This window comes from Neovison vison, chromosome 4 (assembly GCF_020171115.1).
Source record: "Neovison vison isolate M4711 chromosome 4, ASM_NN_V1, whole genome shotgun sequence".
NCBI lineage: Eukaryota > Metazoa > Chordata > Mammalia > Carnivora > Mustelidae > Neogale > Neogale vison.
This window is the reverse complement of record NC_058094.1, coordinates 99,348,678-99,374,074: the sequence shown is the minus strand read 5'-3', so window position 1 is coordinate 99,374,074 and position 25,397 is coordinate 99,348,678.

Below are 25,397 nucleotides of genomic sequence, written 5' to 3'. Positions count from 1 at the left end.
TGGACACACAATCCAGATATAAAAGCCTGTGATTCCGTCTTTGAGTCCCCCTAATTACAGTTCCTGAGGAGCTTCCCACCAGGTCTTCGCATTGGGCCTGCAATCACCTCGCCACAAACCATAAACCGAGTTCGTGTTTGTAGACTTCTCTCCCAAAACCATGGCTCATATGCCCACCAGGATGGGGTCTCTGGAGTCACACCACAGGACTGTGCCTGCCATCCCCAAGGAAACTGTGCGCATCACAGTGGCCCAAACACTCCGGTTTAGGAGAACCCTGAAGGGCCCCTGAGCCCACCCAGTTATTGGAGGACACCCTGGATGCAAATTCTCAGTCTAAAACACCATGATCACCTAAATCTAGGCAGACACCCAAGTCAATGGTCCTGAGTCAGAAGATATAACCTGGCATGCCCCTAGGACCTTATTGGAAAACTAGATTAGGTTTTCAGGCATCTGTCTTCACAGGGCTGTTTTGGAATACCAACTAATGATACAACATATGGTCCCTGAGCCACACAACAGAACATCTCTTTTCCCCAGAAGGAAACCGTGCTCTCGGACCTGTGCCAAACCCTCAGAGTAGGAGAATATTGCATGGCACCTTTGCCAACAGCTCATTCTAAGATTTCCTGTAACAAACCAGCACTGTGACCCAGGTGCAAGTAATACCAAGTCAACTCAAGGCCTTGTTACTTCGCCCAAGGGCCACCAGAACGAACCTGTCATGTTCTTCAGCTGCAATGGTCAATGGAGCTGTGCTTTCCCCGCATCAATTATGGGATAGCTCTACTACCCAACATTTCCACATGGGTAACCCCAGAGCAAACAAACCAGGCTCCACCGGTCCAGTAGAAGGAAACTATGCTATTTGGAGCATCTCACAATCCTCAGAGTGGGAAATCCTCCATGACCTCTTGATTTCACTTCTCCATTTGTCAGTCATCAAAGACACAAATTCCAGTTTGAGCAAACGTCTGACATCCATGCTTACTCAGGTGCAGGATGTCTCAAATAAGCTGCTGCACATTGGAACTGCCTTCTGCTTGGCACTGAATTTAACCCTAGCTTGTGTTTACAATTCCATCTTCACCACTGTTCCACAAGCCCTCTTCATAGGTAGTTCTGGAGCCACAACGCAGCATTTTGCCTTCCCCATAGAAAGAAGTGCCTGGTGAGTCTGCCCAAAAACCACACATGAGGATCAATCTGCTCGGCCCTCGAGGCTACCCCAATTTATAGGCTTCTTTGGCCCCTAGTGCTGTGTCTGACAGAGCCTGAGCCCCGTCTTTGTGTAATCCACCCAGATAGCAGGACCCATATTTAGAATGTGAGACTGGCCATGGCCCAAGTGCATCCTCTCTACCCATCCTTGGTATTCAGGCATCTGTCCCCTGACCTTTGTTGGAATCCCTGCCAATGGGGGAACTGGGAGCACAATAGAGAACTCCTCCTTCCAGATGGCCGGTTATGTGTCTATTGGGATGGATGTATAAACCTCAGAGTGGAAGCAGCTGCAAGGCCAATGAGACTACACCCACTCAGGAGGGCTGCCCAGCGCACAATCAGGCATTGCGACCCTCAGCCTGAGCATGCTTTCAAATAAACACTCTCAGTTGCACCTACAGGATCCCCCATTTGAAGGCCTTATAAACCCCTAGGCCCAAATCAAAACCCTTGGTGGGATTTTACAGGTGCCCAGACCCAGGGCCCATCTCTGGAATCCCTGTTTGGGGGCACCCCAAAGATGGAAAACAGCAATCTTCTTTTCCCTGAGAATGCCACCAAACTTTTGGGAGCCACCAGGATCCTTCAGAGGAAAAGTCTCCCATGGACCCATGAGACCACACCTGCATTTAGAGGCCAATGTGGATACCAATCCAGATACAATAGCCTGTGCTACTGCCTTCAAGTCACCTGATTTACAGTTCCTGACGTGCTGCCCTCCAGGGCTATGCTTTGGTCCTGCAATCACCTCACCACTAACCCTAACCCGAGTTTGTGTTTGCAGATTTCTCTCCCAAAACCATGGCTCACATGCCCTACAGGAGGAGGTCTCTGGAGCTGCACCACAGCACTGTGCCTGCCTTACCCAAGGAAACTATGCCCTACACAGTTGCTCAAACCCTCCAGATTAGGTGAAACCTGCAAGGCCCCTGAACCCACACCAATATTGGAGGCCGCTCTGGAAGCAAATGCACAGTCTGAAACTCCCTGATCACCTCCATCCAGGGAGACACCCACGTCAATGATCCTGAGTCAGAAGATTGAATCTGACATGCTCCGATTACTTTATTGGACCCCTAGTGTAGGTTTTAATTCATCTGTCCTCAGAGACCTGTACTGGAGTACCTACTTATGATACAACATGTGGTCCCTGAGCCCCACAACAGAACATCTCTTATCTCCAGATGGAAGCCGTGCTCTTGGACCTGTGTGAAACCCTCAGGGTAGATCAATCCTGTACAGTCCCTTAGCCACCAGCACATTCTAAGAACTCCCTGGTAACAAACCAGTATTGTGACCCATCTTCATGAGACTACACGTCAACTCAAGGCCTTGGTACTTCGCCCCAGAGCCATTAGAACGAACCTGTTGTCTTCCTCCGATGCCGTGTTCCTCAATGATCAATGGGGCCGTGAGTTCCAGGTATCCATGCGGGAGTTATCTGATACCCAATCTTTCCACATGTGGGACCCTAGAGCCAACAAACCAGACTTCCTCTGTCCGGTAGAAGGAAATATTGCTGTTTGGAGCATCTCACAAGGCCCAGCGTGGTAAATCCGCCATGGCTTCTTGACGGTACTTCTCCATTTGTTGGTCTTCATAGACACAAACTCCATCGTGAGCAACTATCTGACATCCGCCCTTACTCACTTGCAGGATATTTCTAATAAGCCGCTGCACACTGGCACTGTCTTCTGCTTGGCACTGAATTGAACCCTAGCTTGTGTTCTCAATTCCTTCCTCATCCTACTGGTCTGCTTGCCCTCTTGATAGGGAATTCTGGAGTCACAACGCAGCATTCTGCTTTCCCCATAGAAAGAAGAAGTGCCTGGTGAGCCTGCCCAGAAACTCACATGAGGATCAATATGTTCGGCCCTCGAGGGAACCTCGATTCTAGGCTGCCCTGATCACTGGTTCTATGTCTGACAGAGCCTGTGACCCAACAGTTTTTCAGCCTTCCAAAGGGTGGGGATCATATCCAGCATGTGAAACTGGCCAAGGCCCATATCCGTCAGCTCTACACATCCTTGGTATTCAGGCATCTGTTCCCAGACCTTTGCTGGAATCCCTGCCAATGGGGAGCCTGAAGCACAGTAGAGAACACCTCCTTCCCCATATCAGGAATCTTGGCTGTTGGAATGATTTTCCAACCCTCAAAGTGGGAGCCAGTTGCATGGCCAATGAGACCAGGACGACTCTTGAGTGCTGCACTGGGCACAAGCAGGCATTGTGACCTTCTGTATGAGCATGCTTTCAAACAACCCCTCTCAGTTCCACCTCTAGGTTCCCACATTGCAGACCAGGTACACCCCAGGCTCAAATCATAAACCTTGGAGGGATATTCCAGGCACCGAGACCCAGAGCCCATCTCTTGGATATCCGTTTTGGGGCACCCCTAAGATGCAAAACAGCACTCTTTCCTTCCCTGAAAAAGCAACCAAATGATGGGGAGTCGCCAGGATCCTTAAAGAGGAAAGTCTCGCATGGACCCATGAGACCACACCTGCATTCTGAGGCCATCCTGGACACACAATACGGATACAAACACCTGTGCTACCACCTTCGAGTTTCCCAATTTGCAGTTCCTAACGAGCTTCCCTCCATGTCTATGCATTCAGCTTGTGATCACCTCGCCACTATCCCTAACCGTATTTGTAGACTTCTCTCCCAAAACCATGGCTCACATGCCCTCCAGGAGGGGGTCTCTGGAGTTGCACCACAAGACTGTGCCTGCAATTTCCAAGGAAACTGTGCCCGTCACAATTGCCCAAACTCTCCAGATTAGGACAAACCTGCAAGACCTCAAAACCCACCCCAATATTGGAGTCCTCTCTTGATGCAAATGTGCTGTCTGAAATAACCCGATCACCTCCATCCAGGCAGACACCAAAGTCAAAGAGCCTGAGTCAGAAGATTGAATCTGACAACCCCTAGGACTTCATTGGAACCCTAGATTCGGTTTTCATACATCTGTCCTCAGAGCTCTGTTTTGGATTAGCAACTTATGATACAACATGTGGCCCCTGGGCCCCACAATGGAATATCTCCTGTCCCCAGACAGAAGGTGTGCTCTTGGACCTGTGTCAGACCCTCAGGGTAGATGAATATGGCCCCTTAGCAACCAGCATATGCTATGATCTCCCTGGTAACAAACCAGAATTGTGGCCCATCTGCAAGAGATTCCATGTCAACTCAAGAACTTGGTACTTCACCCCAGAAACACCAGAACAAACCTGCCATGTTCCTCAGTTGCAATGATCAATGGAGTTGAGCTTTCCAGGCATCCATGCGGTAGAGCTCTGCTACCCAACTTTCCACATGGGGGACCCTAGAGCAAATAAACCAGATTCACCTCTCCAGTAGAATGAAACCTTGCTGTTTGGAGCAGCTCACAAGCTCAACGTGAAAACGGGAATGGCCTCTTGATGCCACCCCTCCATTTGTCAGTCATCAGAGATACAAACTCCAGTGTGAGCAAATATCTGACATCCGGCATTACTCAGGTACTGGATATCTCGAATAAGCCTCTGCACATTGGAACTGCATTCTGCTTGGCACTGAAATGAACTATAGTTTCGGTTTACAATTCCATCCTCACCCTACTGGTCCCCAAGCCCTCTTGATAGGGAATTCTGGAGCCATGATGCAGCATTCTGCTTTCCCCAAAGAAAGAAGAGTACCTGTTGAGTCTGCACAGAAACCCCACATGAGGATCAATCTGTTCGGCCCTCGAGGGAACCCTGATATATAGGCTGCTGTGACCACTAGTGCTGTGTCTGACAGAGCCTGAGCCCGACCTAATGTCAGCGAAAGAGAGAGTGGGACGCATATCCAGCATGTGGGACCCCCCAATGACCAAGTCTGTCATCTCTTCCCATCCTTGGTATTCAGAGACCTGTCCCCATACCTTTGCTGGAATCCCTGCCAGTGGGAGAACTTGAAGCACAATAGAGAATTCCTCATTTCCCATGGAAGGAAACCTGGCTGTTGGGATGGGTGTTCAACCCTGAAAGTGGGAGCCAGCTGCATGGCCAATGACACCACGCCCACTTCTGAGTGCCACTCTGGGCACAAACAGGCTATGTGAACCTCAGCCTGAGCATGCTTTCAAACAATCCCTTACAGTTGCATGCCTGGTACACCCCTATTTCCAACTAATGACACTTGGTGGGATTTTCCAGGTGCCCAGACCCAGAGCTTGTCTCTGGAATCTTTTTTGGGGGCACCCCTAAGATGGAAAATAGCACTCATCCCTTCCCCAAAAAAGCCACCGAAGTATAGGGAGCAGCCAGTTATCATTAAAGAGGAAAAATATCCCATGGACCCATGAGGTCACTCCTGCATTCCAAGGCCATCCTGGACAAACAACCCACATAGAAAAAGCCTGTTCTACTGCCTTCCAGTCACCCTAATTACAGTTCCTGATGAGCTGCCCTTCAGGTCTATGCTTTGGGCCTGCATTCACCTCACCACTAAACCTAAACCAAATTTGTTTTTGCAGACTTTTCTCCCAAACCATGGCTCACATGACCTCCAGGATGGGGTCAGTGGATCCACACCACAGGACTGTGGCTGCCATCCCCAAGGAAATTGTGTCCGTGAAAGTTACCCAAACCTTCCAGATTAAGAGAAAGCTGCAAGGCCCTGAGCTCACCCCAATACTTCCAGCTGCTCTGGACGAAAATGCACAGACTGAAACATCCTGATCACCTACATCCAGGCCCACAGCCAAATCAATGATACTGAGTCAGAAGATTGAACCTGATAGGCCCGTAGGACTTCACTGGAACACTACATTAGGTTTTCAGGCATCTGTCCTCAGCGGCCTGGTATGGAATATCAAATTATGATACAACATATGGTCCCTGAGCAACACAACAGAACATCTCCTGTCCCCAGAAGGAAACCGGGCTCTTCGACCTGCGCCAAACTCTCAGGGTAGAACTTTGCAAGGCACCTTAGCCACCAGCACACTGTAAGATATCCTGGTAACAACCAGCAATTTGGCCCATCTGTGAGAATTTGAGAATTCAATGTCAACTCAAGGCCTTGGTACTTCACCCCAGAGCCAGCAGAACCAACCTACCATGTTCCTTGGCTGCAATGGACAATGGAGGTGTGCTTTCCATGTATCCATGCGGGAGAGCTCTGCTACCCAAACTTTCCACATACGGACCCTAGATCAAACAAACCAGACTCCACCTATCCAGTAGAAGGAAACGTTGCTTTTTGGAGAAGCTCACAAGCCTCAGCATGGGAAATCCTCCATGGCCTCTTGATGCCACCCCTCCAATTGTCGGTCTTCATAGACAGAAACTCCAGTGTGAGCAAACATCTGACATCCGCCTTTACTCAGGTGCTGAATGTCTTGAATAAGCCACTGCACATTGGAACTGCCTTTTGCTTGGCACTGAATTGAACCGTACCTTGTTTACAATTCCATCCTCACACTACTGTTCCCCAAGCCATCTTGAGAGGGAATTCTGGAGACACAACGCTGCATTATGCTTTCCCCATATAAAGAAGAAGTGCCTGGTGAGTCTTCCCTGAAACCTCACATGAGGATCACTCTGGTCAGACCTCGAGGGAACCCCAATTTAAAGGCTGCCCTGGCCACTAGTGCTGCGTCTGACAGAGCCTGAGACCCGACTTAGTGTCAGCCATCAAGAGAATGGGACCCATATCAAGCATTGGGTCCGGCCATGGCCCAAGTTCGTCATCTCTACCCAATCTTGGTATTCAGGCACCTGTCCCCAGACTTTGGCTGGAAATCTTGCCTTAGGGGGAACATGAAGCACAGTAGAGTACTCCTCCTTCTTCATGGGAGGAAACCTGGCTGTTGGGATGGATGTCAAATCCTCAAAGTGTGAGCCAGTTTTATGGCCCACTCCTGAGGGCTGCCCTGCCACAATAGGCTTTGTGACCCTCAGCCTGAGCATGCTTTCAAACAAGCCCTCTCAGTTGCACCACCATGATCCCGCATTGCAGGCCTGGTACACCCCTAGGCCCAAATCCTAACGCTTGGTGGGACATTCCTGGTGCCCAGACACAGAGCCCGTCTCTGGAATTCCTGATTTGGGGCACCCCTATGATGGAAAACATCACTCTTCCCTTTCCCAAAAAGCCACCAAACTATGGGGAGCCAGAAGGATCCTTAGAGAGGAAAAGTCTTCCATGGACCAATGAGAACACACCTGCATTCCGAGGCCATCCTGGACACACAATTCAGAGAGAAAATCTGTGCTACCGCCTTCCAGTCACCCTAATTACAGTTACTGATGAGCTGCTCTCCTGGCCTACGCTTTGGTATTGCGATCACCTCGCCAAAAATGCTAACCCGAATTTGTGTTTGCAGACTTCTCTCCCAAAACCATGGCTCACATGCTGTCCATGATGGCGTCTCTGGGTCCACAACACAGGATTTTGCCTGCCATCCCCAAGGAAACTGTGCCCGTCACAGTTGCCCAAACCTTACAGATTAAGAGAAACCTGAAATCCCCTGAATCCACCCCAATATTTACAGCTGCTCTGGACGCAAATGTGCAGGCTGAAACACTTTGATAACCTATATCCAGGCAGACAGCCAAGTAAATGGTCCTGAGTCAGAATACTGGACCTGACATGCCCCCTGGACCTCATTGGAATAGTAGACTAGGTTTGCAAGCATCTGTTCTCAGAGGGCTCTTTTGGAATAACAACCTATGATACAACAGGACTGGCATAGATATCATGGAGCTCCTGGTAGCCAACTTAACATGCATGTATTATTGAAGGTCTGCAAGCAGCAATTCTAAGTCTTTCACAAATTTCAGGATCCTGTGGTTTTGGCCTCTTTGATCTTGAGCTCTCTGCTGGAAGGGAGGAACATGCTTTCAGTTTTGTATGACATTGTGTCTTCCTGAGTATGGGTCCTGAGACCTCAGCTAAATGCTCTCTGTGTTTTTACAGGTGGTGCTTCGAGGCTCAGGTGACTTGGCCTCCTTGGCAGCATCCAATGCATCTGGCCTCTGTCTCTTCAGTGCAGATTCAAGTGCAACACGTACAGTAGTGTGACCCCTGTCGTCTCCATGGTGAATGTGCATCACAGCAATAAGTTGTCCTGGTTCTTAACTTTATGCCTGGGTTGAGGTTCATGGTGTGACTTGGGTGCCTCTTTTGCTGGCTTCTGTCTTTCTCCTGGAGGGAAAGATACCTTCCTCTTTTCGATTAAATTGGAGATGTACCCTTAGCCAGAATATCTAGAATTTGTTGCTTGGGGAAAATTAATTAGTGGCACATATGGAGAAGGTTCTGAAAGTCCCTGCTCCAAACAAAACATCTGAAGTACAGTTTGCTTCTGTTAGCAAAATCCTGAATTATTGCAAGGTTATCTTATAAATAGATATTGTCTCCAAAATAGTGTTTTATGTCAACACATTCTTTTTAGGGCCAGTAAACTAGAGTAAAAAATATCAGGCATCTTTCCAAATGGACCTCTGAATGGATGTGCTGTGTTTTGTTTGTTTGTTTGTTTGTTTGTCTTTTTTTTTTTTTAGAGGGGGAGGTGCGAGAGAGAGAGAGAAGGAGACACTAGGTAGCGCCACACACTTTGCAGGGCTCAATCTCACAACCCTGGAGTCATCATCTCAGCCAAAATCAAGAGGGTCAGTAAGAAGGTCACTCACATAGAGCAGAGAAGACATGAGGAGGTAGACTGTTTGCACATCTCCTGTAGGAATTCCATATCACTGAAGATTCAGGTAGATGAATGAGAAAATATTTCTAATATGAAGATTCTAGGAGAAGTAAGCATTGTTAAGACGGTCCTGTGAAATGCAGTTGTAATAGGGTTTCTTCAAGTCTTCTGTTTGGTTCTGGGAGCAGAAGGAAAGTTATTTAGTCTCTTGTCACTAGTTGCCAATGGTGATTGACGTCTGGGTTGCTTATTGTCCTACACACTCCTCCTTTAGTCTGGCATAGACATCGTGGAACTTCTGGTAGCCAAGATTGGAAGGGGAGGTAGAGAGGGAGAGAGAGACCTTTAAGCATGCTCCACCTGCGGTGCAGAGCATGATACATGTCAGGGGCTCGATCTGACAACCCTGATATCAGGATCTGAGCGAAAATCAAGAGTTTGTCCCTTAAATAAAAGAACCATACAGGCATTCCTTGATGTGCTTTGTGTTTATGGAACGGAGCATATGTATTCCTCCTATTCATCATCTAAATCGGGGACTGTTTCCATATCAGCAGTGGTCTTACACCTTCTCAGGACAAGAGATAAGGAGCTATTCTTGGTGGTGGAGAAAAAGCAGTTGGCTACCAAATTCTCATAGAGGGGGAGGAAGCCCTCACTGCCTGAATCTGAACAGTACAGTTTAATTCCTGTCCTGATATACACAATTCTTCAAAAACAGCACCATTGTAAAAGACGAAATTAATTTGCAAGTCCCTGGGTGGCACAGTTGGCTAAGCATCTGCCTTTGGCTGAGGTCAGGATCCCTGGATCCTGGAGGATCAGGCCCTGCATTGGGCACCGTTCTCAATGTGAAGCCTGCTTTCTCTCCCTCTTCTCTGATGCCCAACTTGGACTGTTCTTGCTCCCTTTCTAGCTCTCTCACTCTCAAATAAGTAATGAAAATAGAAATATTTCTAAGCAGGTAATTAATTTATAAATCCTTTCCAATTTATGAGGACAATATTAATAGAATTAAGGACACATGAGTGGTAGATCACAAACCATGTGTTTGTTAAGTCTTGTTGCCATTCATCCTTGCAATCTACATACATCAATAGATTAATGATTTCATGAACATACGTCAATCACCTTTTGTTCTAAGATTCTGCGTTAACCCTTCAATTGATGTTTTCATGGATCCCAGACAGTGTATATATGTGTCAAACTTCCTACCAAGAGACAGTGACAGTGTCATTTGTGAGTGCTAGTAAAGGAAAAGTCCTCCGATCTTATGGTGTGCATGGTTGTGAGACCCCTCCTTTTCAGTGATCCTGGCCTTTATGCAAGTACTGATGGATGGGAGCAGACTTGCTTTATTTCTAGCTATTGATTACTGAAATACTGCATTCAACGCAGTTCTATGTGTTTGTAGTGAAAAAATTGTCAGTGTCTGGGTTTGTATCTCATTTTCACCCTAAGAAATTCCTTTGGAGGTATTTGCCCAGGGATTTTCTCATGTGAGTGTCCAGGGAAGAATCTCCCCCCATTGCATTGGGATCAGTGTTTCCTCGGTGTGAGGGTGTCATAGTTGGCTAAGGAAGAAGGGATACCTGAGAACATTCCTTTCCTCATTACTCCGGGAGGCTTTTCTTCTGTGTGAATCCTCCCACGTCCTTCACGTGTTGGCTTCATGAGGAATGGGATTCCCACAGGGATTTCATCATCATTCAGCAGCAGCAATGATGCAGGGTGTCCCAGGAGTTCCCTGCACCTTCTCTCATTAGTGAGGGATGACCCGCTTTCTGAGATGGTAGCAGGAGCTCAGGCCTGAGCCCCAGTTGAAGCTTCTTCCACCAAGGCACATCGCTAGTGGCTCTCCACGTGTGAATTCTCTGGTGTTGGAAAAGTGAGCAAATCTGGCAGAAGGCTCTGCCTCAGTGATCAGAGACACACAGTTTGTACTCTCTGATTTCTGTGGTGGTGAGAAGGTGGGCATGCTGGGTACAGGTAGGACCCCAGTAATGACAGACACAGGTTTCCCTGCTCTGAATTGTCTGGTGTCTCCAAATGTGAGACCTGTACCTAACAGCTCTTCCACGTTGAACACATTTGTAGGGGTTCCCACCGGTGTGGATCCTCAGATGCTGGCTAAGGGTATGGCTGTACTAAATGTTTTCACTTGAAGATGGATTCAACCAGTTTCTGTCTATGGCAACGTGCCCATGTCCTCGAAGGGATGCATGTATCTGCAGGCTCTGGTACAGCAATGCCAACACATAGCTTCTAACACATGTGAGGTCATGGGGAAGAATAAGAACAGAGCTCTCTGAATTAAGGTTATCCCACCCTTGTTACATCCCTAAGGTGCCTCTTCCGTGGTTTTGCTATGTGCAGAGGTGAGCCCTGGCCTAGAATTGTTTTCCCCATGTGTATCATGTCTATTTCCACAGAGGGTGAGTTCTCTTGTTTCTCCCCAGGTTAGAGCCCCGACCAAAGGCTCTCCCACACTGGGAAGATGTGTGTGGTGCAATCCAGGATGAACGAGTTTTGATGTCATTTGAACTGGGGACACCTGGCTGAAGGTTCTGCCACATTGTCTGTAAATACAAGGTTTCTCTTCCCAGGACATAACACACATGGAATGAGGTGAGGTACGTGAGAAATCTCCCTCCTGTGCTCCAGCATTGGCCGGGTTCCTGTGCAGGGTGAACACTCTGCTAATGGCCAAAACAGGAGGGGCTGTGGAAGGACTGCTCACTCATGTTCCTCCCTTCCTGACTCAACATACGAATTCCAGCCCCTTTCTTCAGGAATTGTATCTGCATCAACCTCTGCATGCCACTTGTAGTCAGGTGCCATGTTACTTTCCAGAATTCAGATAGATCTTTCTACATGGTAGCCTCACATCCATGTCAACTGCTGATTAAATTTTAGATGTTTGAGTTTCAAGCTATATCGGTGAGTCATGTTCAAGACAGTGACTTTTACAGACACTCAGGCGATGGCTTGACCTGAGGTGCATTTCAGTCCAGAAATAAACTATTCAGATTTCTGTGCTATGCTGGGGTCATGATGGGAGGCTGACTCTATGATGGGTTTGGGGGTGGTCTGGCAAAAGGGAGATTTTGCAAGAACGTTGCAGTAGGACAGAGGACACACAGGATACAGGAGACATTGCTCTTGTAAAATGAAAGTAGTTTTTCCTACTAGGAAGGCATTAACAGAAAGATAGTTGGGAGCTTCCTGGAGGAATATTACTTTCCTCCTCTCACAAGTCCTTCTCAAGGGACTGCAGGTTTGATTAGAAATTCCGTTTTACTGACATTTCCTTCTCCCTCAGCCTTCCTCAGTGTGATGGATAGGAGGGGGATGTTAGGGCTTCAGGAAACGGAGTTATGGGTATCTGGATGGTAGCTAGCCTCTTGTTAAGAAAGCCTCTTCCTTGAGAATCATAAGGACTTTTATAAATTGAGGAAGACTCTGGTCTTGCAGGGTTTTGATCTCTATTTGTAGAGAATCTGTTTTTTCCTTTCCTTATTTTAGGGCAGTGAGAGCACCTGAGGAATATCACTCATATCACATGTAGGGGGTGGGGGCTTTGTTGTGTGCCAGCTCCTGCTTGGTGCTCTGCTGGCTTTCTCCTCCCTCCTCGTGTGCCCCTGAACAGTTTAGACGCTTCTGTCATTAAGGTTGTTGAAGGAGGATGGTCTCATCTTCTGTAACTTCTTCCTGCTGAATAGGGGCATAGAGCTGTCCCTAACTGTGAGTCATTCCTGGTCAGTTGGGGGCCCTCTCTATGTCAGAGTTGTGAAATAAAGAGGCCTTTGAGTGCAGGGGAGAAGTTTTAACTGGATCCTGTTGAGTGGAAAGGACCATCTGTCCTCTGGAAGTTACTGCAGTGAAGGGTTCCTGGAACCACCTGCAGAAATGGAGGGAATGGGTGGGGAACAACACAACAGGGTTAGAAGAAGAAAGAGAAGGAAAATCCCCATGAAGATTCCTTTGATAGTGGGTGAGAACACTCCTCCAGGCCAAGAGTTGAGCCAACCCTTAAAGAGAGGGATCCTTGGAAGTGTGAATTTGGGCAGTGGTATCTGTTAGGAACCCAGAAATCTCTTTTTGGTAGTGGGGAATGTACCCACATCATTCTGTCTTTAGATTGGCACAAGCTCCACTTTGTGCAGCAGTTACATCAAAAGTCTTTGTGTTTTTTATAACTGCTTCATGCATTGGGATCATTCCCTTATTTCATTGAGAAATCCTATTGGAGTTGACATGTAGGGCCTTGACTATGTACTCTGTAAGGACTTCCCCATGCCACACAACATCCTCCAGTCCCATAGAGGGGCAAAGATGAATACTAGGTGACCATGTCAATGAAACAGAGCACACGTGCACCGTTGCTTGAAATGGGGAAGTTTGGCTGGGTCGGTGATGGTTTTCATAATGAGCCCATGCATCTGGGCCCACCCCGTGTCCAGTGGCCTCTGGAGCTTGGGGAATCCATGGGCACAGTTTAAAGCTTCAAGGACATTTGTCCCAGCTAGGGTCCCTTATCTAATCCTGAGTCTCCTTGAGCTGCAGTCAGGCTTTCAAGGGCTCCTCAGGTTTGGAGGGCCATTCTTGGGATGTGCAATCATTTCAGGCTCATGTTGGGTTGGCGGGTTACGGCTTGAGAAGAAGGGTCTTTTCTGTCAATTGCTTCAGGGGCGTAGTGGGCAAAGAAGGTCTGTTGGAGTCAGGATAAATACTTGTAAGACTTTTTCAAATTACAACCAACAGGTGGGCAGTAGGATCTCTGATATGGAGGCAGACATGTTTGCTGACAGGCTTTGGCCTCAGCAGTCAGAGTTCGATTGATGACAGCATACCTGGTTTTTCTTAGCCCCTTTCTATGAAACTGTTGCCATTGCTACAGCACCTGTCCTCTGCATTTTCGTGGGGAATCTTAAGTCTGGTTGACTTAAGAACCTTTCAAGAGTTAGGAGCCATAGGTTTAGAGTTGTCAGGTCGAGGCCTAAGTGTGGCTGGGTTTAAAGTTGGGCTGGTTTCCAGCATTAGTTCAAGCATATCTCGAAATGTAAGCTGGTACTTGATAAATAAGCCTCCTGTCATTGTTTGGTGCCTTTATTCTCTGTGATGCTCTGGAGCTGAGGCCAAGTTCGTAGAGTCAGGGGCCATCCCCATATGAATCAGAAGGTTCGTTTTCCCAGGCGGGCAGTTGGATGGTTAGCTAAAGCTTTTGTTTGCCTTTGTACTGGATCAGTAGTACTGGGTGGGAAGAAACCATTTCAGGAGGCCCTTTTTTTTTTTTTTTTTGAGGTCTCGCCTGAATATCCTCGTTAGTAGTAATCTCCAGTGAGTGGGAGAAAACTTCGCTGACAGATAAGGGCCTTCCCAAGTGTACCCTCCACTTCAGTTACATGAGCAGCTGGGTCCTTCATTGTCTCCATATGTCCCCAGAGAACCCTGTGGAGTGGTGTATGTTCTCTGGCTTTGAAGGATTGAGTTCCTCATCCCAGGCCCATCCAATTGCCCAAGGTGCTAGTTGATTTCTACAGTCGTGGGGGAATCAATCACATGCTCCAGCTGTTGAATTAGCCCTGAGCCCATGGGGTCCTGGTATCCCCACAGAATAAGAAGCAAGGGGATTGACTGACCATGAGCTAATGTGGAAATGTTTCTGAAAATGACCTCAAGTTGTCTCGCCCATGTAAGCAACACATATGGAAAGCCCACCAGAGATAGATTTGAAAGTCCACAAGGTGGGTTTTTGAAGTTTACATTTCCTCTTTAAAATAATGCTCCTTTCCAGGGACATCCAGCTCAGGGATCATGTCCTTGGAAAGCAAGTCCTGCTTTAACCCACGTGGTGCAATTATTGAATTAAGCTTAGCAAGCCTAGTGATCAATCATGGTGATTGCTTAGAATCTGCATCACTGGAACTTTTTTGAGGAATCTCTGATCGTTGTCTCTCCAGGCCAGCAGCCAAGGAAAGGGCTTGCCATCTGACATGCATGTGATACCTGTGGATTTGGGCACACTCCTCTTCCTGAGGTGCCTGATATATCCAAGGTTCCTACACCTGCCAGAGAGTGACATTCTTTAAGCTCCTGGTGAGGCAATGGGGAAGTCTGTAAGCAAGGGGTCAGGCCAACATTCATAAGGGGTTTGATGCCTGTAGTTTTCTGAAAGTCAGCCTTAGTTCCTTAAAGCCTTTTGGTCCCATCTGAGTCTCTGTCTAGCTCTCTCAATAGGACAGCCCTGACCAAGCCTTGTTTAAATCACCAATGTTTCCAATGTTGCCCCGTTACAAGAAGAGATTCTTCTTGAACATGGGGAGATATATTAGGTTCGCTATGGGAGAAGAAATGGTTCCTGAGACCTTTGGACTTGGAGGCCTCAGGGAAAGCAATATGTGCAATGCTTCAACATGCTTTCTAAGGAATGTTGGCCATTGCTGCTATGAACACTGGGGTACATATGGCCATTCTTTTCACTACATCTCTATCTTGGGGAAAATACCTTGTAGTGCAATTGTAGGGTCATAGGGAAGCTCTATTTTTAATTTCTTAAGGAATATCCACACCGTTATCCAAACTGGCTGCTCCAGCTTGCATTACCACCAAGGGAATGTTGGATCCCATTTCTGTACACTCTAGGTGTCTAGCATTGCCGACCTTGAAGCTCATGTTTTCCCCGAGGTGCAGCGTGGTGCTTGAGGTCCCAGTTCCTCTGCTGTGGTGTCTGGATGCTCCAGAGGTGGAGCTCAGTTTAGGGACAGCCTCTCCTCCCTACACCTGTTGCTGCTGCAGAACACACAGACTGAGCAGGGCCCGTTTTGTGGGGCCACTTCCAGTGTTGAGCCCAGCATTGGTCATGGTCATGTGTGTGGAAGTGACAGGGTGGTTCTGGGGTGGCACCCTGGAGGAATACAGCTGGGGTGGCTGCTGCCCCTCCAGTTAATTCCATGGTGGTCAAGGGGCCCTGGAAATCATGCTTCTTCATGCATCTGTCATTCTGCATGGTTGATGGGGCTGGAGGGGTCAGTGGGAGGAGGAGCAGTCCCTGCAGTGGATAGGGGAAATGACCAGAAGACTGGTGTCCCACCCAGTCCAGGGAGGCCCAGTCTCACCATGCAATGCACTGTTGTGGGCCTAGATAATTGCTTCCTGCCCCAAGTGTCAGTCATCAGCAGGGCTTGGGCAGTCAACTGTGGGTTTGGTGACCAACTCAGGGGGTCCTCTTTTCTCATCCTTGGGGATCCATTGCCATCTTCTGGAGAACTTCAAAGTAGTTTTCTCTTTGTTTGGCCTGTGGAGGTCAGGTGCAAGAAAGCCATTCCTGCAGGCGTGATTCCTTGTTTTCACACCAACTCTTCCTCCATGCCCAAATCTAAGTCATTAAAAGGGCCCCAGGGCCCTCCTGGCTTCCTTTGTCTGAGAACCTCTGGAGACTCTGGTGCCTTGGGGTCGTGGGTAGATTGTCCTGTGGTGCAACTGTGGAGAAAGAAGGTGGAGTGGTATGAGATAGCGAGTGGCATGTGCCCTGGGGCAGGTCTTACCAGAGGCCTGTGGGCTTTTGTGGGACATGTCTTCTGAGGTGTTGGGGTAGATGTTTCCCTGCAGGACCCATGTGTGACATCAAGAAAGGGAAGTTTCCCACGGGCCCCCTGGGACTGAATTAAGGCTACACTCCCAGGGTCCCTCAGGCCTCTTCCCTGACCATCGTCCTCCATTACTGCCAGATCCTCCTCCTGCCTGGTTGTCGCTTCTCCAGCCTCTCTGAGAGACCTCGACATGCCCTTTTCTGTGGCGGGAGCCTTTGCCCACATGAGTGTTGCAGGTGGCATGACAGAGAAGGCATGTTCCCGACTCCCATAGGAAGTGAGTTTGGGCCCCACACTGTGGGCAAATGGTGTGCAAGTTGGAAGCAGGCAGTGTGGCCTTTCCCTGATGGGTCTTCCCTGCCGAATTAGAGATTGAGGAGAGTCTCTAGAATATCAAACTCACGTAGTGAATTGTTGCCATGAGAGGACCGGCTAACTCCCCTGAGGTGTTTTGGAGGATTGGGGGACTGGAGGTGTAGGTCAGGTACTACAGGAGTGGCCAGCATATATGAATCAGCCAGAGACTGTTGCCTGTTCCATGCCCACAAGGATACAGCACTGGGAGGGGTGAGATGTCCGACTCCTATGAGCCTGGGGCCTGTCTTTTTTGCTAATTTCTCAGATGTCTGAAGTGGGAGATGGGGCCACCCCACCACTATCTCTTCTCGACTAGTGTTGTTTGGGAGCAAGCTGTCCACTGAGTTTTGCAGGATAGGAAGGCAAGGCTTGGGTTTTGCAGAGTGAGGAGTTCATTGGGGTGAGGGGCTCTTTTACAGAGGAGTGCAGTGCATGGGCTGCCTGGGGTCCAGTACCTCCAGGCAGCCAGTGCCCTTCCTCCAAGAGCAGCGGCTCCTGGATGGCAGTGCCCAACCACCACAGGGAGTTGTACGGATCAGGTGGAGGTTCCCCGTGGGATGTTCTCAGGCTTCCTACTGCCTGCAGGTACTGAGACCATCCTCTAATCTCCTGTTTGTTGTCAGAGGCCAGAGCAGCACCCTGGATTTTATGTTGTTTCCCGAGGTGCCCACAACAAATTCAGGGTAATGAGGTAGAGCATGTGTCCATCTTTGCCTGCCCCTCTTCCTTCCCAACTCACCCCATTCCAAAGCCCTTCTCTTCTGCTTCCTTTGTTGTTTCTGTCAAGTCCACAGAAGGGAAGCTTCTTGAGAGCTGAAAGCAAGAGCAGAATAGGGCATGAGCACAGATTCCCTGGAAGCGGAGAACCAAGTGGAGACACCAAGGCCCAGCCTCCCTTCCTGAGACCAACTCTCAGCCATACCCACTGCTCTTCTGTCCAGTGCTGCTTCCCAGATTCAGCGATGAGGGGTCAGGGTGATGTGAGGAGAGCTGCCCATGGATATCATGCAGTAGTTAAGATGCAAAGCCTGAATGCCTGCCAGAGATTAGGGCCTCCAGGGTGGGCATCGTCAAAGCAGGGAGGAGGTGCTTATGGACAGCTGAGCAGGAAGCCCAGGAGAGGGAGGTGGAAATGAATTATCGGCACAGTGTGGCTCCTTCCCTTAGAATCGTTGTCTTCCGTGGAATCCTCCTCTGGGTCAGAGAGCAGAGAGGATGCTGGGGTGGCTGTGAGAGAGGATAAAGGGGAGTTAGTGGAGCTGACGATTTATGACCTGCTGCTCTGGGTATGATAGCTCTGCCCTCAGCTGGGTGGGGCCCCAGCTCTGAGTCCTCCCTGACCTTGGTCCCTTGATCTCCACACGGTGCAGGTGGGACAGCAAGTGTGTGAAGCAGGCCCAGGAGCCCCTTAACACACGTTTGGTGGACCCTGGCCCATGACTGTGTCTCCAGGGAAGCTTCATGGGGGTGTCCTTCTTTAGGGACACGTACACAGGTAAGACTCAGCTGGGGTGTGAAGGCTGGCAGAAGCTAAGGATCATGGGAGCCTGTGTATTGAACCCAGGGAAAGTTTGCTTTACCTTATCCAGCTCTGGGAGTCCCCTTGAAGGTACAGCAGCTTGGACAGAACCAGGAAGGTTTGGTAGCAGACGTTATGAGGGAGAAAGTTTAACTTTCTTCCACATCCTGTCTCTCAATAGAACTTAGTGTCTTGGTTCTCTTGCACAGGAAAGGGTGGTTGGGTCTGCAAAATCATGACAATGACCAGGTCTGGGACCGTGCCCAGAAAGACCCAGAATCTATTGTGCACCATTCTGGAAAGGCCTTGAGCAAAGAGACCAAGCTTTGACATGTGGCAGCAGCAAAGGGAGGCAAGAGCAGGTTTAATGGGAAAGGTCCTTAAATAGCTGCCCAAGGAGTTGAGCATTGATGACAAACACAGCCTACCCTAAAGGCCTGTGGTCACAATGTCTATTCTTTTCATTCAGAAGCTATGATATGAGCCAACCATGCCTGTTGCCAATGCATCCTTTCCTTGGCAGTTTTGATCCACCTTCTTTCTCCAGAGCACCAGGGGCAACACCCTGTTCCCAGGGTGCTATTCCTTTCCTTTCCTCTGTGCTATTCCCTACCTGAAAAGAATTTGTCTTCACTGCTGGAGTTGTCAGTGCTGTCTATACCCAAATCTGTAAGAACTGAAAAAGGAGCAATGCTGTTATGAGAGAGACTGCCTCACCCATTCATCCCTGTTCTATTGAGATGTCTATGGGCCATTCAGCATTTGGTGGAGCCTTTTGCTCTGTTGTCAAATGTCCATGGAGCTGGTGGAGCCAGAGGCCTTCGAGGAGACAGGGATTGGAGTTTCATCCCTTCTAATGAGACCAGGATGATGTAGCAGGCACCTCAGTGTCAGTTCTACATGCCAATAACTGCTGTCCCCTCCCAATGCAACCATCTAAAACTCCAGTCATTATGGGACTCTTGACATGTGGCTAGTGGAAGTGAGCAACTGGACGTTTTCTTTCCCTGGATGCTTTCCCTATAGTTCATTGAGATAATAAGTGATTTTGTAAAACAGATTGTAGACTGACTCTTTCCTGGTTAGATCAGAATTAGAAACCAACCAGGAGAGAGAGACAAGCCCTGCTCTCCAGCATATTTTCCAGCCTTAGTGGCTGACCTGACAGGACCGTTGATACGTAAGACATTCCCAGGTTCACGCACACCCACCTGGCAATGTTGGAGGCCGTTGGACCTTAAGAGATTAAGTTGAACCCCCCGTTCCTGGAATTAGTGGGGAACAGATTCAGTACAGCACTGACAAAAAGCACAATGTGTTGCTCTCAAAACAGAGAAACTTCTAGAATAGATATGAAATCACAAAGAACACAAGGAGTCAAAACGTTTCTGAATATGAAGAAATAGGTTGTGGGTCCCTAGAAGCAGACCTTTCAATACATTGGATCACTCCCCTGAGCTAACAGGATGGTGCTGGCCTACAAATAGGCAGGGGCACATGGAAGTGAAATAAAAATGCCCAAAGAAATGCACTCTTTTTGGCATCATGATGTTTGTCAAGAGGACTGCCTAGAAAAAGGATCCTCTTCTAAAACAGCAGACAGAATGAAAAGGCAGCCCACAGATTGGAGACACTTATGAAAAGACGCTCAATATAAGGCATCGTTAGGGCAATGACAATCCAAAGGTCGCTGAGCTGTGGCATTGTCTGTTAGGACAGTGAGGACCCAAAGCAGGAATTCAAGCCCCGAACACATGTTGGAAGGATACAGAAAATTTGAGACTTTGTATGCAACTAGTGGAATGCAGAATGGTGCAGCAACCCGGGAAGAGCCTGTACAGTGTCCTCAGAGATCAGCAAAAAGTACTCCTGTGGATCCTGCACAAGCGAGTGAGGAAAAGAGATGTCAGAAAATCAGATTCTTTTCAAACATGTGTTTCTCACCAAGAGAAAGTCTTGTTTGCTGCCAAAGAACCTTGAAACACTGACCTGGCTGTTTCCATTCCCAGGCACGGACCTCCCTTGACTTGTCTATTGGCCTAAACCTTCTGAATAAAACAAGCCCCTCTTGCATGGACAGATGGCTAGTGAAATGTGTGGTGATTGTCCTGTCAGACCTGTTGAGGTTTGAGGTTCTCTTTCACCACTTTGCAATGCACAGAGCACCCCTTCTTCCTGCATGGAGGGTGCCCAAGACCCCACAGTGATGCCCAGTCCCTGAAGACGACCTCATTTCTCCTTTGATAGAAACAACTTTTGGGCTTACCTCAGAAAGCCCCAGCTAGGGCCAATGGTGGGTGTGTGATTTCCCATGGGAGAAGGCCAGTTTAATTCTTAGACACATTATCTGCAGGGAAATGGTAGATCTCCATGGAGAAACACGGAGTGAATTGGCCCAATCTCTTCCTGGCCACTGCTCCTTTGTCAGGGCCTTCCCTGAATGGGCTGTTGCATGAGGTTGCTCCAGAAGCCGCCTGCAGAAGGAAGGAGTCTGTTCCAGCACTCAGTGCTTCCAATGAGGTTGGGAAGATGCATCATGTGGCCTCTGATGCAGAGACGTGTGTGTGTGAGTGAAGTGGCAGGAGAGAAGTACTGTGACCATTCATGCCCGTGATGTACCATGACATCAGAGACCCATGGACACTGACTCAGTAAAAGGGATTGTAAAAGACACACTTGTGTCTTTGGGGCACAGTTTCCCCCTTCCTATTTAGTGATGGGATCTGTTTTCTAAGGGAATTGATGTATATTTGAAAGGAAAGAACACCTATTAAAGGGGCGCCTGGGTGGCTCAGTGGGTTGAACCTCCACTTTCGGCTTAGGTCATGGTCCCAATGTCCTGAGATTGAGCCTCGCATCAGGCTCTCTGCTCAGCAGGGAGCCTGCTTCCCTTCCTCTCTCTCTGCCTGCCTCTCTGCCTATTTGTGATCTCTGTCTATCAAATAAATGGATAAAATCTTAAAAGAAAATGAACACCTATTTAAATTGTAGGTGTTGATGTTTTCATGTGCATGGACGTTCATGACATGATGGTGATGGGAAACTTCCCTGAGAAAGTAGACACCATTAATCGCCATGTGGAAGGGAACAGACACGTCTGAGAACATACTATTCACCCAACTGACACAAAAACCAACCCTGAGAATCACAGCACATAGGTTCCCATGTAAACACACCTATCCAGCAGCCACTCCTACAGCAACTAAGACCAGCACGGTAGCTTCCGGGGGCAGGGTCATGAGGCCTCGTGTCATGGTCTGGAAGATGACCTTTAGCCTCCTTGTTGCAGGATCTGGATTCTGGGTGGCTCTCAAGATGGAGCCTTCAATGAAGCCCCACCTTTCCCATTGTCCAGGTTGCTCTAAACCAATGAGTAACTCTAGAATACGGCATAAATACCACTCTCCCTTTCCAGCAGGGCCACCTGTGATTTCAGAAAAAAAAATATTATGGATATCAAATCATGTCTTGTCCTGGGTGCAGACCTCTTTTTTTCTCTTGGGGATGGGCAGGGCCATGGGCAGTGATATAGAATGTACCTAGAGGTTGCATGCCCTGGGTCCATTGGACAAAACAGGTGCCAAGGCAGTGTAAGTAGTACCCATGAAAAATCTCACTACCCTGTGGACTGTAACAGAACATGCTGTTTCCCGCAGGGTCTTTGGAATCTGGTTTCCATGGGTAACAGACTCTCCCTCAATAATCTCCCCACCAAGGACCTTGTACGTGCTGAGGTGTTTGGATCTGATTTTGAGTATAAGAGAACCAAAGGATGCTGTACCTCACATGAAGAAAGGTTAATTTACCACACTGGTCAAAAATGGGGCCTCTCCTTCTGTGCTGTCCACATCAAGGCCATTGCACAGGCTAGCCAGGGATCTAGGTAGATACACACAGAGAGTGTCTGGTCACCCACGGGGCTCAGGGAGCTTTGCTTGGTGTGCACGTGTGGACAAGTGTGTGGAGGTGGGGAGTTAATCAGTGTGGACTAAGCTGCAGTTGGCCCTTCCTGGATGGAGGAAGAAAGGTCCTGAAGAGGAGCAGGGATGTGAATAGTAACTCTGCCTCCTATTAGAGCTACACGGCATGGAGTAGCTGTGAAATAAGTCCATCTCTAAAGCACACCTACTCCCTGCACCCAAATGCACCACCTAAAGGCAGCATCGTAGTTTCCGGGGACAGAGCCATGAGGACACGAGTCTTTCCCCAGAAAATACTCTTCTGTTACTATAAACCTTATTCTCAATCCCTCAGGACCTGGAATCAGGGTGGTTTCATCATGGAGCCTGTGAGGAAGCCCCACTTTTCCCCTTTTCCAGGTTGTTGCAAACAAATTAATGACTCTAGAGTACAGAATACTTACCACCCTCCCCTTCCATCTGGGACACCTGTGATTTCAGGAAAGAATACAGTATGATTATCAAATCATGCGTTGTCCTGTTTGCATGACTCTTTTGTTCCCTGGGGGATGGGATATTTGAGGTTTGAGCTTCTCTTTCATCACTTTGCAATGCGCAGAGGACCCCTTATTCCTGGGGAAAATGGGGAAGTGTGCTAGAGGCCTGTGAGCCCCAATGTATTAAGAGAGCAAAATGAGTCATGCACAAATGGGCCCAGTCTTCATACAGGTTCCACGTTATTGGTCCCACTGGACAAAATAGGTGGCAAGGGGGAATAGCTGCTACCCATACCAAAACTCACTGTCCTACAGATGGTAGATGATCCTGCTGTAATTGTCTTGCCCCCCTGCAATGTCTTTGGGATTAGGTAACATTTGTTAACAGACTCTTACTCAGACTTCTCCCTACCTTGTAAATTGTGCATGCTGAGATTTTTGTATGTGACCTTGATTTAAAAAGCCAGAAGAATTTTGTGTTTCCCACAAAGAAGGGCTGACGTACCATTCTGATAAAAAATGTGGTGTCTTCCTCTGTCATTCCTCTGGAATGTTCACATGCCTGTCCATCCAGCAAAGCTAGGGAGAGATACACAGAATTTTAAGTCCACTTGTGGGGCTCAGCAGGAAGAACTCATGTAGTTTAGCTTGGGGCCAGCATACATGGGAATGGATGGAGAGGTTGGGTTACATGGGTATGGATGAGCAAGCTGTTGCTGCATCAAGAATGGTCAGTGCAAGGAGCCGGGATGGAGAGAGAAACATTGACTCTGAACTTTAGCTACAGGAATTGAGTCAGGGTGATTTCTTCAAATGAAAGAGGGTAAACACTAAGGTGCATGCTCTGTTGTACTGACAGGCAAGATCCTCTAACCAGCAACTGTGTCGTGGTCATTGTCAAGACTATTTCTTTGCCAGGATCAACCTGTGAGACTCCTCTCTATCTCTCACCTCTTCTAGGAGATTGTATTTCTTCAGAAGAACACTGTGTGTCAGGGTTGCATTCAATGGAAGCACAAGTACCCTAGAGGTTTCTATTTGTTCCTGAGACCTGCATGGTCAGGAAAACCAAAGACACAGGATTTCTATGTCCTGACATCTGTGCATTCCAAAAGAATCCCCATCCTCAAAGTGCTTATTCTTCCCAGTCTTCCTTTCCTGTGGTATGTGGGTGTGTCCTTTGAGTCAGGGGGACCCAGTTTCCCAGGACTCCCCCAACCTGTCCTCAATCAGGAACCAGCAATTTCATGAGATAGCAGAGGCCAGGCAAGAGAAGGGTACTCGCTAACCTGGCCCTGTAGTAAATTGTCAGGAAATTTTATCTGGTGTCAAGCTAAAGATGAGGCTTTCCTCGCAGTTGCCATTTGCCAGTGAGCCTTCCCTCTGTGCATTCAAGATGTGAGCATTTTTGTAAGGCTGGTGATGATGTTTTGGTAGACTACAGTAGGTTATGACTCTTTTGTGTTTTGACCCTGTCTGAGAAATGTCCCCAGCTAGGACAGATGTGTGACCCTTCCTTTCACCCCATCCCTGTTTGAGGAAAGGGAATCCTAAGCAACCCTCCAGGTGTAACTGTGGTCAGCGAGGAATGTGGTGTCCTAGGTGGGTGTATGCAGTGAGGATGAAAGAGGTTTGGCTTTGAAACTTTGACCCATATCCTGAACTCCATGAAGGGGGAGATGTCTTCTGATGAAACACAGGCACTCATCACCCCCACAGGCCCAGTCCCGTTGCATTGACCCACACAAAAACAAGCCTGAACCCTCAGATGCACCAAGCACACCACCTGAATGACCTACTGGTTTGCAGGGACTGTAGCACAGGGTCCTGGTTTTCTACAGGACACTCCATTTGTTCAGTACGCCCTAGCCTCGGTTCTGAGCAGGAACTCAGAATGGAGGAAGCCCTCCAGACCAAATGAGGAGACAAAGCCCTACCTTGTTCTTCAGCTAGATCTGTCCCGCAAAAGTGACTTATGGGAGAATATGTACATGGTCCATTTGCAGTTGCTGCCTCCTAGAGTTGGAGAAAGGGAAACACGGTGAGGATCCAAGCATCCTGTGCACACCATGTGCACTCATCAATGTGCTCTTGGTGTCAGAAGCAAGCCATATGCAATGCAGTCATTGAGTTTATGATCCAGAGAAGGAGAAAATGACCCCCAGAAAAGGCTCCAGCTTGGAATGTCAAATCTCCCAAGTCTATTTTCTTCAGCAACTCAAATCAAAGCTATTTTCCATAGACAGAATGACCTGGTGGAAAATGCTCATGACCATCCATTGCTTAAGGAATGGTGGTGGTGTTTTCTCAGTGCCCCTCTAAATATGGTGTCCTTACTGATATAAACTCACTGCAGGCTCTCAGCACCAAGGAAATTGTCTCTCCCCTCTGGCATGTACATGCTCAGATATTCATGGAAAGAGAAATAAAACACTGGTTGTCCCTCAGAAGCACAAAATGACTTTACTGAGGGGACCGAGCAACACAGACATTGAAGCTTCTGCCTTCAGATCAGGACCTGATCCTTGTGTCCTGGGATGTTGCCCAACATTGGGCACCCTGCTCAAAAAAGGAGCTTGCTTCTTCCTCTCCATCTGCTACTCCCCCTGCTTGCACTATCATGCTCTGTCT